Raw genomic sequence first — 12,397 nt, forward strand, 5'->3', positions numbered from 1 at the left:
GGAGTGTTCCAAACCTCAGTGGTTAACCCAATATGGTATGTAGGCTGATCCAACCACTTCCATAGAATACACGGGTTCCCCTTTGCTTCATTCTGCTGCTTAAAAAAGTTGTGACCTTACAATCCTTTTCTACTTCTAATAACAGGCTGCCCCGTGCATTGATATGGATTGTCACAGAAGACTCTGCGTTGCCATCCGCCTGCTTCCCCAACATAGGGAAGGGCAGTGTGGGAAAAGAATGCTCGGCGTGTGACAACTGACAATGCTCTCAGGGCCAATACCCACTGCCCCCAAAGACCAGAAGCACCCCAAGAAGAGAGGACTTTTAAGAATGTGCCTGATACACCATGCAGCACTCCCCTGCACTGCACCAACTGGGATGTGTGTGGAGCTCAGAGCAGGGTGAACTGAGAGGTGATGTGTAAGTCATAGCAGGTAAACGGGTTCAAAAGCTTCTGTAACACATACATGTCTGAAGATTAAACCTAATAGCCTGGCTGAGAAAGACATGTGCTCACACAAAACCCAACCCCACACCTGTTTGATTTACAGGATCACATCTCTTCTCTCCCACCAATAGATCAATCCTGACACCTCCCAACATAGACACAGAGTAAATACATTCTGGGCTCTCCCACCACCCCCTAATAACTGAACCCACTGCTTTGCTCCACACCTCTATGAATGAATTCTGGGCTCACCCTCTGCAAACCCCCCCCCACAAAATAAATGAAATCTGTCCCCCAATCCAAGACTGAGGCTCCCCCATCACATAACAACGCCGCTCTGGGGCTGCAGAGCTCCGGGGCACACAGGATACCCTGGGCCTAAGAGAAACACTTTCTGAGAATCATAGATGCTAAGGCCAGAAGGGACCATGATGATCATCCCATCTGACCTCCTCCATCAAGCCTTCATCCCTTCCAGTCGAGCAAGAGCAGCTCTCCCCCGCACGGGCCACTCTGTTCCTTGCTCCCCGTTTACCTGCAGAGAAATCACTGGCTCCCCGGGCCCTGCCCAGCCAGCTCGCCCAGACAACACCCAGCGCAGGTAGGCAGGAGGGGAAGCTGGCCCTGCCCCAACATGGGCAGAGAAGCAATGAGCACAAGAGTCACAAAGAACCTTCCCCTCCTTTAACCGCAGCTCCGAACAGGGTGCAAGCCATACCGGCTCAGAGCCCCTTCGGGCTGGACTCGGCTTCACGTACACCATTGTTACACTGATGTAGGGTGACCAGAGAGCAAGTGTGAAAAATCGGGACGGAGTGGGGGGTAATAGGAACCTATATAAAAAAAGACCCCAAAATCGGGACTGTCCCTATAAAATCGGGACATCTGGTCACCCTACGCTGATGCCACTTGGCCTGGCGTCGGCACAGTCGCTGCTGATTGCTGCCATGGGGAGTGAGATCTGCCACAGCCTCTGCTGACCCCTTCACACGCACTGGCTGCCCTGGGATCTGCCCCTTGTCCACATCACCTTGGAGTCGGACCCCAAAGCTCTGAGCAGATTCCATTGTTTCCTCCCTCTCTGGCTGCATAAGGGCTTTGCTGGTTAGGGAAAGGGGCTGCTTCCCCCCCCCCCACCACTATTTGCTGATTGGTTGTCTGCTCCAACCACCTCTTATCTTCTGCCCTCCCAGCCCCTCCGCTGCAGCCTCATTCCCACCTCCCCTACCCCAGTCAATATTGCCAGTCCTTCCCCCCCCCCCCGAGGCCTGTTAACTCAACTCCTCCCCACTCACTCCATCTCCCACCAAACTTAAAGCTGATCTAAGAGGCCATTTGCCTCCCTTTTTTATGTTACACCTTGTCTGTCCTCCCTCCCCCTTTGTCTGTCTGGTCTATGCAGACTGTAAGCAATTCAAGGCAGGGACTGTCTCTTACTCTGTGCAGCGTGGAGCACAATGGGGTCCTGATCCTGGGGCATCACTGGCTTAACAAACAATCATCCTCCTCCACTCCACAGGAGGTAAATTTCAATGGAGCTGGGTGTCACTAGGCAAACAGGCTCATCAAAGAGGGGTAAAGATCAGTCCCATTGGACCTGCCCAGCTCCAACAGGAGACAACTTGGGTTTCCATTAAGGAAAAAAAGGATTCAAAGCACTAGCAAGAGGGGGAAATGTTAAATGCTCCTTCGGCCAAGGGAGGAATTCAGTCTCCACCTCTGTTACCAAAGCTCGCAGAGCTGGAGAGGGATCCAACAGGAAAAGCTGGGACTGCCCCCAGATCCGGGGTCCTCTGGGGGAGAAAAGTGCCAGAAAGGCCCCCCTCTCTCCTGGAAGTTGAAGTTGAGGCTTGGGGGGGTGGGGGGGTGGAGGAAAGCTTCAGCACTATATTCTTGTTGAGCACCAGAGCATGAGTAAACACGATGGAGGCTTTTCGTGGTCTGGTGAGTTTAAGCTATGAGCTGAAAGTTTAACTATTAATACACTTAATCAAGGGGTCCTTCCTGTGCCCAGGTTTGGGAAAACAAATTTGCCATCAGTGAAGAGGGTGGGGGAGAGACAAGGGCAGGTCAGCACCGCCCCAGCGGAACCAGCCTCCTGAGGAGGGGAGTGGTGGATCTGTGTGGAGGGTGGAGGGGTGGGGGGGAGGGCAGGACTGGAGGGGGCTGGCTCCAGCCTCCTCATTGTGAGCCTGAATGTGGCTATCAAAGCGCATGATGGAGTGGCAGCCAGACAAAGTGTGGAAAGCCACACCACCACGTCCGCAGGAAATCCAGAGTCTCCCAAGCAGGGAAGGCATTTGAATAGCAAAGGTAGAAGAGTGCCAGAGGAGATGCCTGCTGCTAGGTCCCAGACAGAGCGGGATCCGGGCCAGTGCCCAGCCAGGCTGCTGACGGGTGAGCAGGGAGCTGGCCTCAAAACAGCCATCTTGGCGGCTTGGCAGGATTTGTTTCAAGACTCCTCACCCTGAAAGTGGCAGTCACTCCCAAAGGCTCCCCCAGCCCATCCTAAGGATCCCAGCACCAGAACCTGTCCTGCATTGGGAGGGAAACTTCCCACCAAGGGGGCCAGGGCAGTTCCTCATTGGGTGTGAGCTGGCGTAGTGCCATGGACTCCTGGATTTACAGGTCCTTGGAGGATCTGGCCCCAAAGCCAGGGGGTGGGCAGCCACTGGGAAAGCCTTGGGGCCAAATCCAGGATTGGGTAAATGGTGAAGCGATGGCACTCGCACGATCCAGCGGGCCTGCAAACCCAGGAGATGAGAGTGGAAGGGACCAGGGGCTGGTAGCAGCCAGAGATACAGTAACACAGCACCCTTCCCTCCAAGTTTTCACTCACACCTGCACCATCTGCTACCCCCCAGCCCAAGCCCACGTGAAGCCTGGTCTCCAGCCTTTTTACACCCCCAAGAACAGATTCAAGCGGCCAGACCACTGCCCAGAATGAGGCCAGCGTGCACACCCATCAAATGCCTCGTCTGCACGAGCTATGCGCCTGTGCCGCCCCACAGATGCCGCCTGGCCAAGGTAGATGTAGGGCTTGAGCCTGGAGGATCCAGTGGCATGAGAGCAGATGCAGGCCCAGGGAGAGTAACCGACACCACCACTCACAGGAGCTTGGCTCCCACTGGCTTTCAATCTCCAGATTGGCCCTTCCAGGCACAATGGGCCCGATTCTGCTCTCCTGCACACCAGTGTAAATCAGGAGGACCTGCACTGAGATTAGTGGAGTCAGACTGGAGTAAACGGAAATCAGGTAAGGTGAGTGGAAGTCAGGCCTTCTCCCTCTCTCCTTCTCCTCCGCCCCACCACCTACACTTTCTACAGACCCCTGAGTCTGGCTCAGTCACAGGGTGGGCACTGCAGCAAATTCACCCACTCCCCAGTATGGTCTTCCATGGCATCTAAGGTGCTAGGGACCAAATCCTCTGCTTGTGTACATTGGCACACTTCTGTAAAGTCACAGAACTCTGCTGGTTTGCACCAGCAGTGAGTCTGGCTCAGAGCTTTTAATGTCACACAGTAAACCCCCAATTCCTTCATTGCCCCTTTGCCAGACTCAGCCCTCCTCTGGAGGCTTTGGCCTTGGAGAAAGCACATGGGAAAGAAGCAAAATATCAGCAGAACTTGCTCCACTGTGGTGTAAATCTGGTGTGACCCACGCTGCTAAAGGCAACGGCATGACATTGGTGTAACCGAGAAGATGATCAGGCCAGTGATCTGTCTGGTATTTTGCAATAAAATTATACGCCCCCCCTTGCAATAGTGTCTCTCTGCGGGGCAGGCTCCTGCTTTGCTAGGATTCAGCTGAGAACATGATCAACTCATGTCACCAAATGGCTCCCAGTCACTGCTGCACTGGAGCCAGATTGGAACCAGCACCCTAGAGGTGAAAAGCCCCGTATGACCCTGTCCCCCACCCAGAGCCAATCAGTTCCCCTCCCCGCAAAAAAACCTCCAACCCTCTCATTTATAATTCACCTTGCTCTGTGTTACCAAGCTTTGAAAACTGAATGGGCCAAAGGGCCACATCCTCCGCGGGTGTAGATCATCTCCATTGACATTGGTACGGTTATGCTGATTTACACCAGCTGAGGGTCTGGCCCTAAGTGCTACTGGCGGAGCTCAGAAGTGAAGCCACCAGAAAACCACATTGTGCTTAGGAACAAACGATGATACCGACAGGCAGCTGCGTAGGGTGACCAGATGTCCCAATTTTATAGGGACAATCCTGATTTTGGGGTCTTTTTCTTATATAGGCTCCTATTACCCCCATCCCCTGTCCCGATTTTTCACACTTGCTGTCTGGTCACCCTACCGAGCCCTGTGTCACCACGGGCTCCAAACGCATGGCCTGAGAGTGCCCCGGTGAGAACAAGTCAGGAAATGCCATGTGCTCCCCTCTGCCTTCTCTCTGGATCATTGCTTAGGAGGAGAGTTTATTCCCTAACCTATGGGGTGGGCAGGGGGGGTTGATTCCCCAAAACCAATGGAGGAGATGCCACCGGGTCTGCAGGGAGGGGACACACTTAACCAAAGGGGACATTTCCCCTGCTTAGGGAGAGGACAATTTGGCCTCTCTGTGATAGAAGCCGCTTGTGAGATGCACTGGACAAATCCCTACCACAGTAAACCCCATTTCAGCATCCCCCTCTAGCACGACTCATGTCAACTGCATCTTTTATCAAGGAAGAACAAGCTGGTTTTTGGAAAGAGGCACCTGCAAATACATCCTCAGCCAGTTAATCACACATGCACTTTTGGCTTGATCAGTCCTCAGCCTTCAGTGCATCCCACGCTGCTGGAGTGTAACACGGCCCAATGTTATTTCACAGGCACCGCGGTCCAAACTCCGTGCTAGCATAAGCCGGCACGATTGCACCAAAGTCAACCTTGTGGCATCTGGCAGAGACAAAGCTGGATCCCTTTGCTCCTCAGATCTCTGCCCTTAAGTCCATGTCAGTAACAACTTGGCTCAAAGCCTCAAGCAATTCATCTATTTCCCCACCAAAGTGGTGATAACCTGTGAATGATGTGTGCATGCATCCATTCAAAAAGTTTTACATTGTACAAAGCCCTTGCACACACGACACACACACACACTGCCTGCACCACCACCGCCTTCTCCCCTTCCCACCCCCCGTTCAATAACCTCTGCATGCTTCAAATGCCCTTGTTTAGCCCAATGCAGACACATCTAATATCTTCTTTTATTATCTCTCTAATCCAGGGTAAGCAATCACGTTTTGCAATGTGCACTTTGCATTTGCCACCAGTAAACAAAACTCCCACGCAAGTTCATTCAATGAGTTTCATTCATGGAATCAGCCGAACTTTCGAATGATTCCGAACATTTACTATGTCGATTTCATTTGTCCAGCGCTTTAAACTGTCATTTCCTCATAAGCCACTTTGTTAGCTTTAATGTGCAAAGGAAGAACAGCAACTAGAACTTCAAACCCACAGAGCCAAGTCAACCCTCACCAGCAGAAAGCAACAGGCGCTTCTTTTGTTAGTTTACTTTTATTATCACGCTCTGATGGGTTAACCCCCAAAAAACCTCTGGAGTTCAGATCATTGAGTCTATAAGGCTGATAAAATGCACATCTATGCATACACGCACACAATGGTGCCTACTTGGATTTAAGTGACATTCCCATTGCAGGGGAACACAGTAAATGTTACCAACAGCTCCCAATTCCATAGGGGGACACTACTAAAATCAGGCAATAAATTTACACTTGGCAGCAAAGGGAGCTAAACCCGCCCCTCTCTGCCTCACCAATGTGGGCAGAAGCCTTAGAGAATGACACTTAAGGGTTTTGTGCTCAATAAGGCACTAAAGAAGCCAATTTGTTTTTGACATTGCACTGAGAGTTCTCATCAAGGTCTAAATGCCCAGACTGTTTGTTGTTGTCATTTTTTCAAAAGGCGACACCATGCACAATCTTTTAGGAAAGGAATTTTTTGGAAAGGGGCACTCTGTTTTCTATGTCTAACTAAAGGGTACTTTACACGCCAAAGGAAAAACCCAGGTCTGCTTTTCTATTAATCAACACCTCTTAAAGGCAAAACCCTTGCTACTTGGCCTTCAATTTCAATGGCTCATGCTTCTTTCAAAGCGCACATTAAAGCAAAGCTATTTAACTGTTGGAACATTTTTAAAAACCTCACACAAATAAACAAAAGGAAAAAACCCCAGTTACAGTAGCACTAAGTGAAAGCAAGTATATTCAGGCTAGGACCTTTGTCAGCCCAAGTTCTCCCTATGCCTAGGTGCAGCATTGAAGACCACCCAGTGTTTGGGGAATCCTCCAGCACACAGAGGGGATAAATGGGGTTGGAGTTAACAATGAAGTTGCAGTCTGAGCTCTGAATTTCCTGGCTTTGGTGGGTTTAAGCTGGACCCCACACAATTACTTAAAGCAGTTGCTTGTAGGGAAGTAGCCTGCAGGCCAAATTTTCACTCCCAGGTGCTATGGGTGCATTTGTAATAAATCCCACACTTGGACAGGCAAGTCAGGGAGAGAAACACCTAACCACCCTCCTGTATAGGCAGCTACCTGATCTGCAGTCACGGGGTCCTATCTGCATGCATAAGCATGGAAGTTCATGGGTAGCTTTGCGGGAGCAGCTCCTGGAAATTTAGCCTTTCTTGTTTCTTCCAGCAATTTAAGAACTTTTTTTTAAAAAGGTGCAACAGCAAGTGAAGGTGGGGAAGTGTCCCCGTGACAGAATAAGGGGTCCAAGGAGCCTGGAAAAGCCAGGCAAGGGAACCATTAAAGGACCAATGACATTGTCATATCAGTCAGGGCCTATTCCCAAAGGCATCAAAAACACAACTTCCATTGAGTTCAGTGGTGCAAGATCCAGCCCCTACCCCTTGCATGCAATATATCTTTCAAGCTGCATGGTGATAAGAAATGTGCCCTACATCCTAATTCAGTGGGTTACACATGGGGCAATCCCAACCATTAAGTTGTTCTTTTAAAACACGGTATTTCCCAGGTATCCTACAACTAAGAGGACATGGATCCTTTACTCCCTCAAGTAGTCCTCAAATCACGCCGGTCATCCCATCCTCTCCAAGGAGTCTACTCATGGGAGCAAAGATTGCTGGATCAGGGTCACATGGAGCTCTGCACACATGTGATCTGTTATCACTGGATGTGTGTACAGCTTTGTTTATGTTTAGGACCCAGAATAAGTAGCACTTCCTTTTTAATTGCTCATTTGAGCAAAGAATTAAAGGACCCAAACCAAACAACTGGGTGGAATGGGAAGGGCATTGGTTATTGGAGGATATAACATTGGGCCTCAATGAGTTGAGCTAAGATTGAGCAGAGTTTTGTATAATAATCAACAGTACAGTAAATCATTCGCAAAATACACTACAGCTTTACAGCTAGCAGCGTGCGCTGTGGATGCATATTAGATAAATTACACATTGTACATTGCAATCGTCTGCTTCCATTTAATCTTTTATTCTTAGTGTACGTTCAGTGCCCACACATCAAATGCAGGGGGAGTGGAGCTCCAGTGTGAATCGCATATTACCAACTCAAAGGCAAAGTGGGGGAAAAATATTACTTGATTAAAAAAAACAAAAACCTTAAGTTACTTGTCACACATGGCTCAGTTCCAGTGAGCCGCGCATCCTGCACGCCGGCCATCCCTCACTGGCTGCAGTTTGGGAAACAAAACTAAAATGGGCAACAACAAAATAGACAGATTTCAGCTACTCTGTGGATGCAAAATTTGCTTTAAAAATAAATGAAAGAAACTCAGTCCTCCTGTTGCTTTTATATTTAAAAAAAAAATCTGTAGAAAACTCTGAACAAGTGACCCAAACACTTTGAATACCCTCTTACCTACAGAAAAGAAAAAGATCAGCCCAGGGAACGCTGTTCTGCCCCAAATCCTCTTCCTCCAGCTATGTTTTTTTTTTTTAAAGGGGCAAATTAAAGCCGGGAAAACCCGAAGTCTGGCCACCAGCCGCCCTTGTGCTGCTCACCGTCCCCTCCCTCTCCCCAGCAGCGCCAGGCTCTGCATGGCAAGTTGGAGGCAGGCGAGGGAGGGTGGGCGGCCTGGGTTTGTTTGCTGAATCGCCAGCCCCTGGAAAGCAGGGCTAGGAATTGCTGACAGCCCCTGAGCTGCAGCGGCGCTAGCGGGCGCCGCTCTAATCCGCGGCTCACACAAGCAGAAGGGTCAGCTAGAGCCAGCCTGCTGCTTTCAGACACCATTGTAACCCGGGAAACAAACCAGTGATTAGATCAGGAGGGGGTGGGCTCCTGATCAATAATGCAGCGTCCTGGGATAGGGGGGCTGGCTGCAGCCACCGTGCCACCGCCCCGTGTTGGAAACTGACATTTGCCATCCCATTTCCCCCTCCTGTTAATTTCACTCAAGGGGGGAGAGAAGGGGGGGCAGGAAGGACAATTTCAATATTGCAAACAAAACTTTGCTCATTAAACAAACGCCCCGTACTCGCGGCCGCCACAACAACCCCCCTCCCCCTCATGCTCCCGGCAGCAACCCCAATAAAGCAGCAGAGATCTGGGACTTATATGACTCCGAACGCTACAGGACACACACACACACACACAGGGGACTGGTCACTTTCTCCGGTGTCTTTCCAATCGCGGTGCGTGGGGTTTGCCCCACCCCGCAAAAAATACCCAAACCTGGAAGAATCGGGCCGGGGGAGTCGATTAGTTTCCCTTTGGGGGGGACTTTAAAAGGAAACTGCGGGAGGGTGGCTAACCCCCTCCCTTCCCGGGATGTCTCTGCTCCAGGGACCCCTGGTGCCAGCCGGGCTGGGGCGAACTCACGGGTCATCTCCCGTGGAGGATCCCATCCCCCCCCAAAATCCCCTTTTTTGTCTAGACCCAGTGATCTGAGACCAACCTTCTGCAGCACTTCTCCATCCCGGCGGAGGTAGGGACGAGGGGGGTTATGGATAGGGGGGTGGGTGGGAGCAAAGGGTTTGATCTGCCCCCTCTCCCCTGGGCCACTGATCAGCACCTGAACGGAAGGGAAATTACAGGGCAAACTTTTTCCCGAGACTTTTCCCCCAACTCTTCCGCCGCCCGTGAATGCATCTGCATATTTAGCGAGCACAGAGGCCTTTTCACTCTCATGCACCTACCGGAGGAAGAGCGATCCGGAGCAAGAGCAGGAGAAGCAGCAGCGGCAGGGGGAGGAAGGAGGAGAAGGGAGGGATGGGAGCTGCAGCCACCACCACTCCGGGCAGTGCGTGCGTGTGTGTGTGTGTGTGTGTGTGTGTGCGCGCGCGAGCTGTCGCCGGCCGGATTAAAGAGCCAAATCCAGAGCATGCAAAAAAAATTAACACCTGCCAAAAAATTATCTCTTTACAAGGCGAGGGGTGTTTGTCTCCCTCCCCTCCTGTGGGGCGGGGGGGGGGTAAATCAGCCGGGCGGGGGGGCTGCAGCGCCCAGATCAAAGGGTCGCGTGCATGGGAGGGGGGGCTCACAATGGGAAATTGAAAAAAAAAAGAGAAGTGGAGGGGGGGGTCTCTCCTCCAAGCCAGCGTCTCCTTCCCCGCAAACCCACCTCTACATCCCTCCTCGCTCTGGAAGTACATAGACAGCCGAACCACATTGCATAGGGCTGCTGCTGCTGCCCGGGGGCTGCCGGCAAAACCCGGACCGGACCGACTCGCCGGCTGCCCACTGCCGCCTCCTCTGCCATCTCCGCCTCGTTCCCTTGGCCCTGCTCTTTTGCATGCTGAGCGCAGGCTTCTCCCCCCGCCCTCCCCAGCAGCCAGCCCCAAAGTGAGCCGCAGCCCGGGGCAACTCCTCGAGCCGAGCAGGCAGCGCCAGGCCGCCTCCAAAGGAGGTTTTTATGCAATCGCTTTGATTATTATCTGATTAACTTGCACCGTGGCTGCTGCCGCTGCATTCCCACTGGCCACATCCCAGTCCCCAAGCCCTCTGCCATCCCTCGCTGTCTCAAGCACTCCCGCTTTTTGCTCTCTCCTTGTGTTCCGCCGCCACCGCCACCACCTTGAAAAGCAACTTTTAGTTTATCACCGTCCTTCCCCTTTAAACAAAATAAAAACAAACCCCAAAGTGAGATGCGAAACTTCGCCCAGCCGGCGTTCAGCAAGCCGGCCTGGGGAGGTGCTAGCCCAGCCGGGCTTGCTTCTCAGGGGGGATGTGATTTTTATTTGGGACTTTGTTAAACTGGCCCGTTCGGAACTTTCCCCGGCGGGGGGTTTGGTATAATACTGAGGTTCACGCTGCTTCCTGGTGAAAACACGCTCCCTGTGCCTCGCCACAAAATATTTCCAGCACATGGGCTGATTCATTGTGGAGCCTTTTTTTATGAATAAAGGTTTTCCCAGTGGTTCCTTTAGAGGTGTAAATACTTCAACAGACCACTTGTGGTACTCGTGCTAAACTTTGAAGATCCTTTTTATTATATTATTATTATTATTATAACATGTAGATACAGATGTGTGAGAGAGAGCTTGATGGTTTAGCTTTCCTCAATCGATTCAGATTGCTTGGACTCAGAGCGCAGCTTTCTGTGGCATTTCAAGCTATTCTGAGCTGAAATTGTTCATACTAGTCTCTGTACATTATCAATACATGACATAGGCCCTCAGTATAATGCAATGTGTTCATGTATTGTATTTTTATTACATACCTTGGGCACATATATATATATGCCACCTATATATAAATGCCTATATATCTTCTGCTTACTGCTATAAGGCCCCCTTCAAAGGGATATATTACTTGGGGGATTGATTGAGAGTGAAGATTACAGCAAAAATTCAGAAATTGACTATCAAGATATAATTAAGCTGCAGGTCCCTTTTGTTTTCTTTCAACACATGATGCAGACCTTTATCCTTATACACATTACCCCGCTGGCCAGGGGATGTGTTATTGCATTCTTTAATAATGTATTTTTGTATCACTTGTCTCAGGCTGTTTACCGTCTGATAAAGTTTGGGTTTAGCTCACTGCATGACGTGACCTTCTTAGTAACAGAACTCCAGGACAAATAGTGGGAGCTGTCTCAGATAATAATTAATTAATAATAGGATCATGTAATAATACTAAGCACATCTATAGCACTCTCAAAGCACTGTGCAAACCCGGGCAGGTGCTATTAACCCACACACTGACCATGATGTTTTTTCCTCAGTTCTTACAGTCCTTCATGTTCACTTTAAAAAATCATATCCGCTGAGCATCTCCTGCAATCCCGGAGCATGTGAGGGACCCACGCAGCACCCTGTTGATTTCCATGGGGCTCTGCTAGGGAGCAAGGGTCATCTTCCCCCACCCCCACAATGCAACTCTACTTGCAACCTCCATCAATTTCAAGCGGACCAGGACCTGGCCCAGTGCTACTACTGTGCTCAGAGTGCTGGACAAGATAGACAGATGGCAGTCAGCTAATCATAAAACTAGGTCTTAGCTTATAAACCACTTGGACTAGGGCAGGGGTCGGCAATCTTTCAGAAGTGGTGTGCCGAGTCTTCATTTATTCACTCAAATTTAAGGTTTCATGTGCCAGTAATACATTTTAACATTTTTAGAAGGCCTCTTTCTATAAGTCTATAATATATAACTAAACTATTGTTGTATGTAAAGTAAATAAGGTTTTTAAAATGTTTAAGAAGCTTCATTTAAAATTAAATTAAAACGCAGAGCCCGCTGGACTGGTGGCCAGGACCCAGGCAATATGAGTGCCACTGAAAATCAGCTCGCGTGCTGCCTTTGGCACGCGTGCCATAGGTTGCCTACCCCTGGACTAGGGTGTGTCTCTCTCCATGATGCCATACTGAGCTGCTATCTCAACTCAATAAATGTTATTACTGCTTTTCTTTCTGTGTCGCTTATGCGTCACATGTTTTGTTTCGTGTTTGTGTGGCTGATGCCTTAAAAGCCAGGGACTGGGCCCCTGAAAGC

The 12,397-nt window shown here is 50.3% G+C and overlaps 1 protein-coding gene across 13 annotated transcripts in view; it reads right to left on the reverse strand.

Moving 5' to 3' along the window:
• CXXC5 (CXXC finger protein 5) overlaps positions 1–12,397 on the reverse strand; it is a 136,045-nt gene that overhangs the window by 88,901 nt on the left and 34,747 nt on the right. For 2 of the 13 annotated variants that reach the window (XM_024107107.3, XM_065554834.1), the window contains exon 1: positions 10,023–10,391. The exons of 1 other annotated variant lie outside the window; for it this stretch is intronic. The gene's annotated coding sequence lies outside the window, so the exon portion shown is untranslated. Of the gene's footprint in view, positions 1–8,060; positions 8,153–8,320; positions 8,348–9,356; positions 9,544–9,597; positions 10,392–12,397 lie in introns of those variants that run through there. 10 more of the 13 variants (XM_008170408.4, XM_024107110.3, XM_024107104.3 and 7 more) reach the window with 9 other exon arrangements.

This window comes from Chrysemys picta, chromosome 8, assembly GCF_011386835.1.
Source record: "Chrysemys picta bellii isolate R12L10 chromosome 8, ASM1138683v2, whole genome shotgun sequence".
NCBI lineage: Eukaryota > Metazoa > Chordata > Testudines > Emydidae > Chrysemys > Chrysemys picta.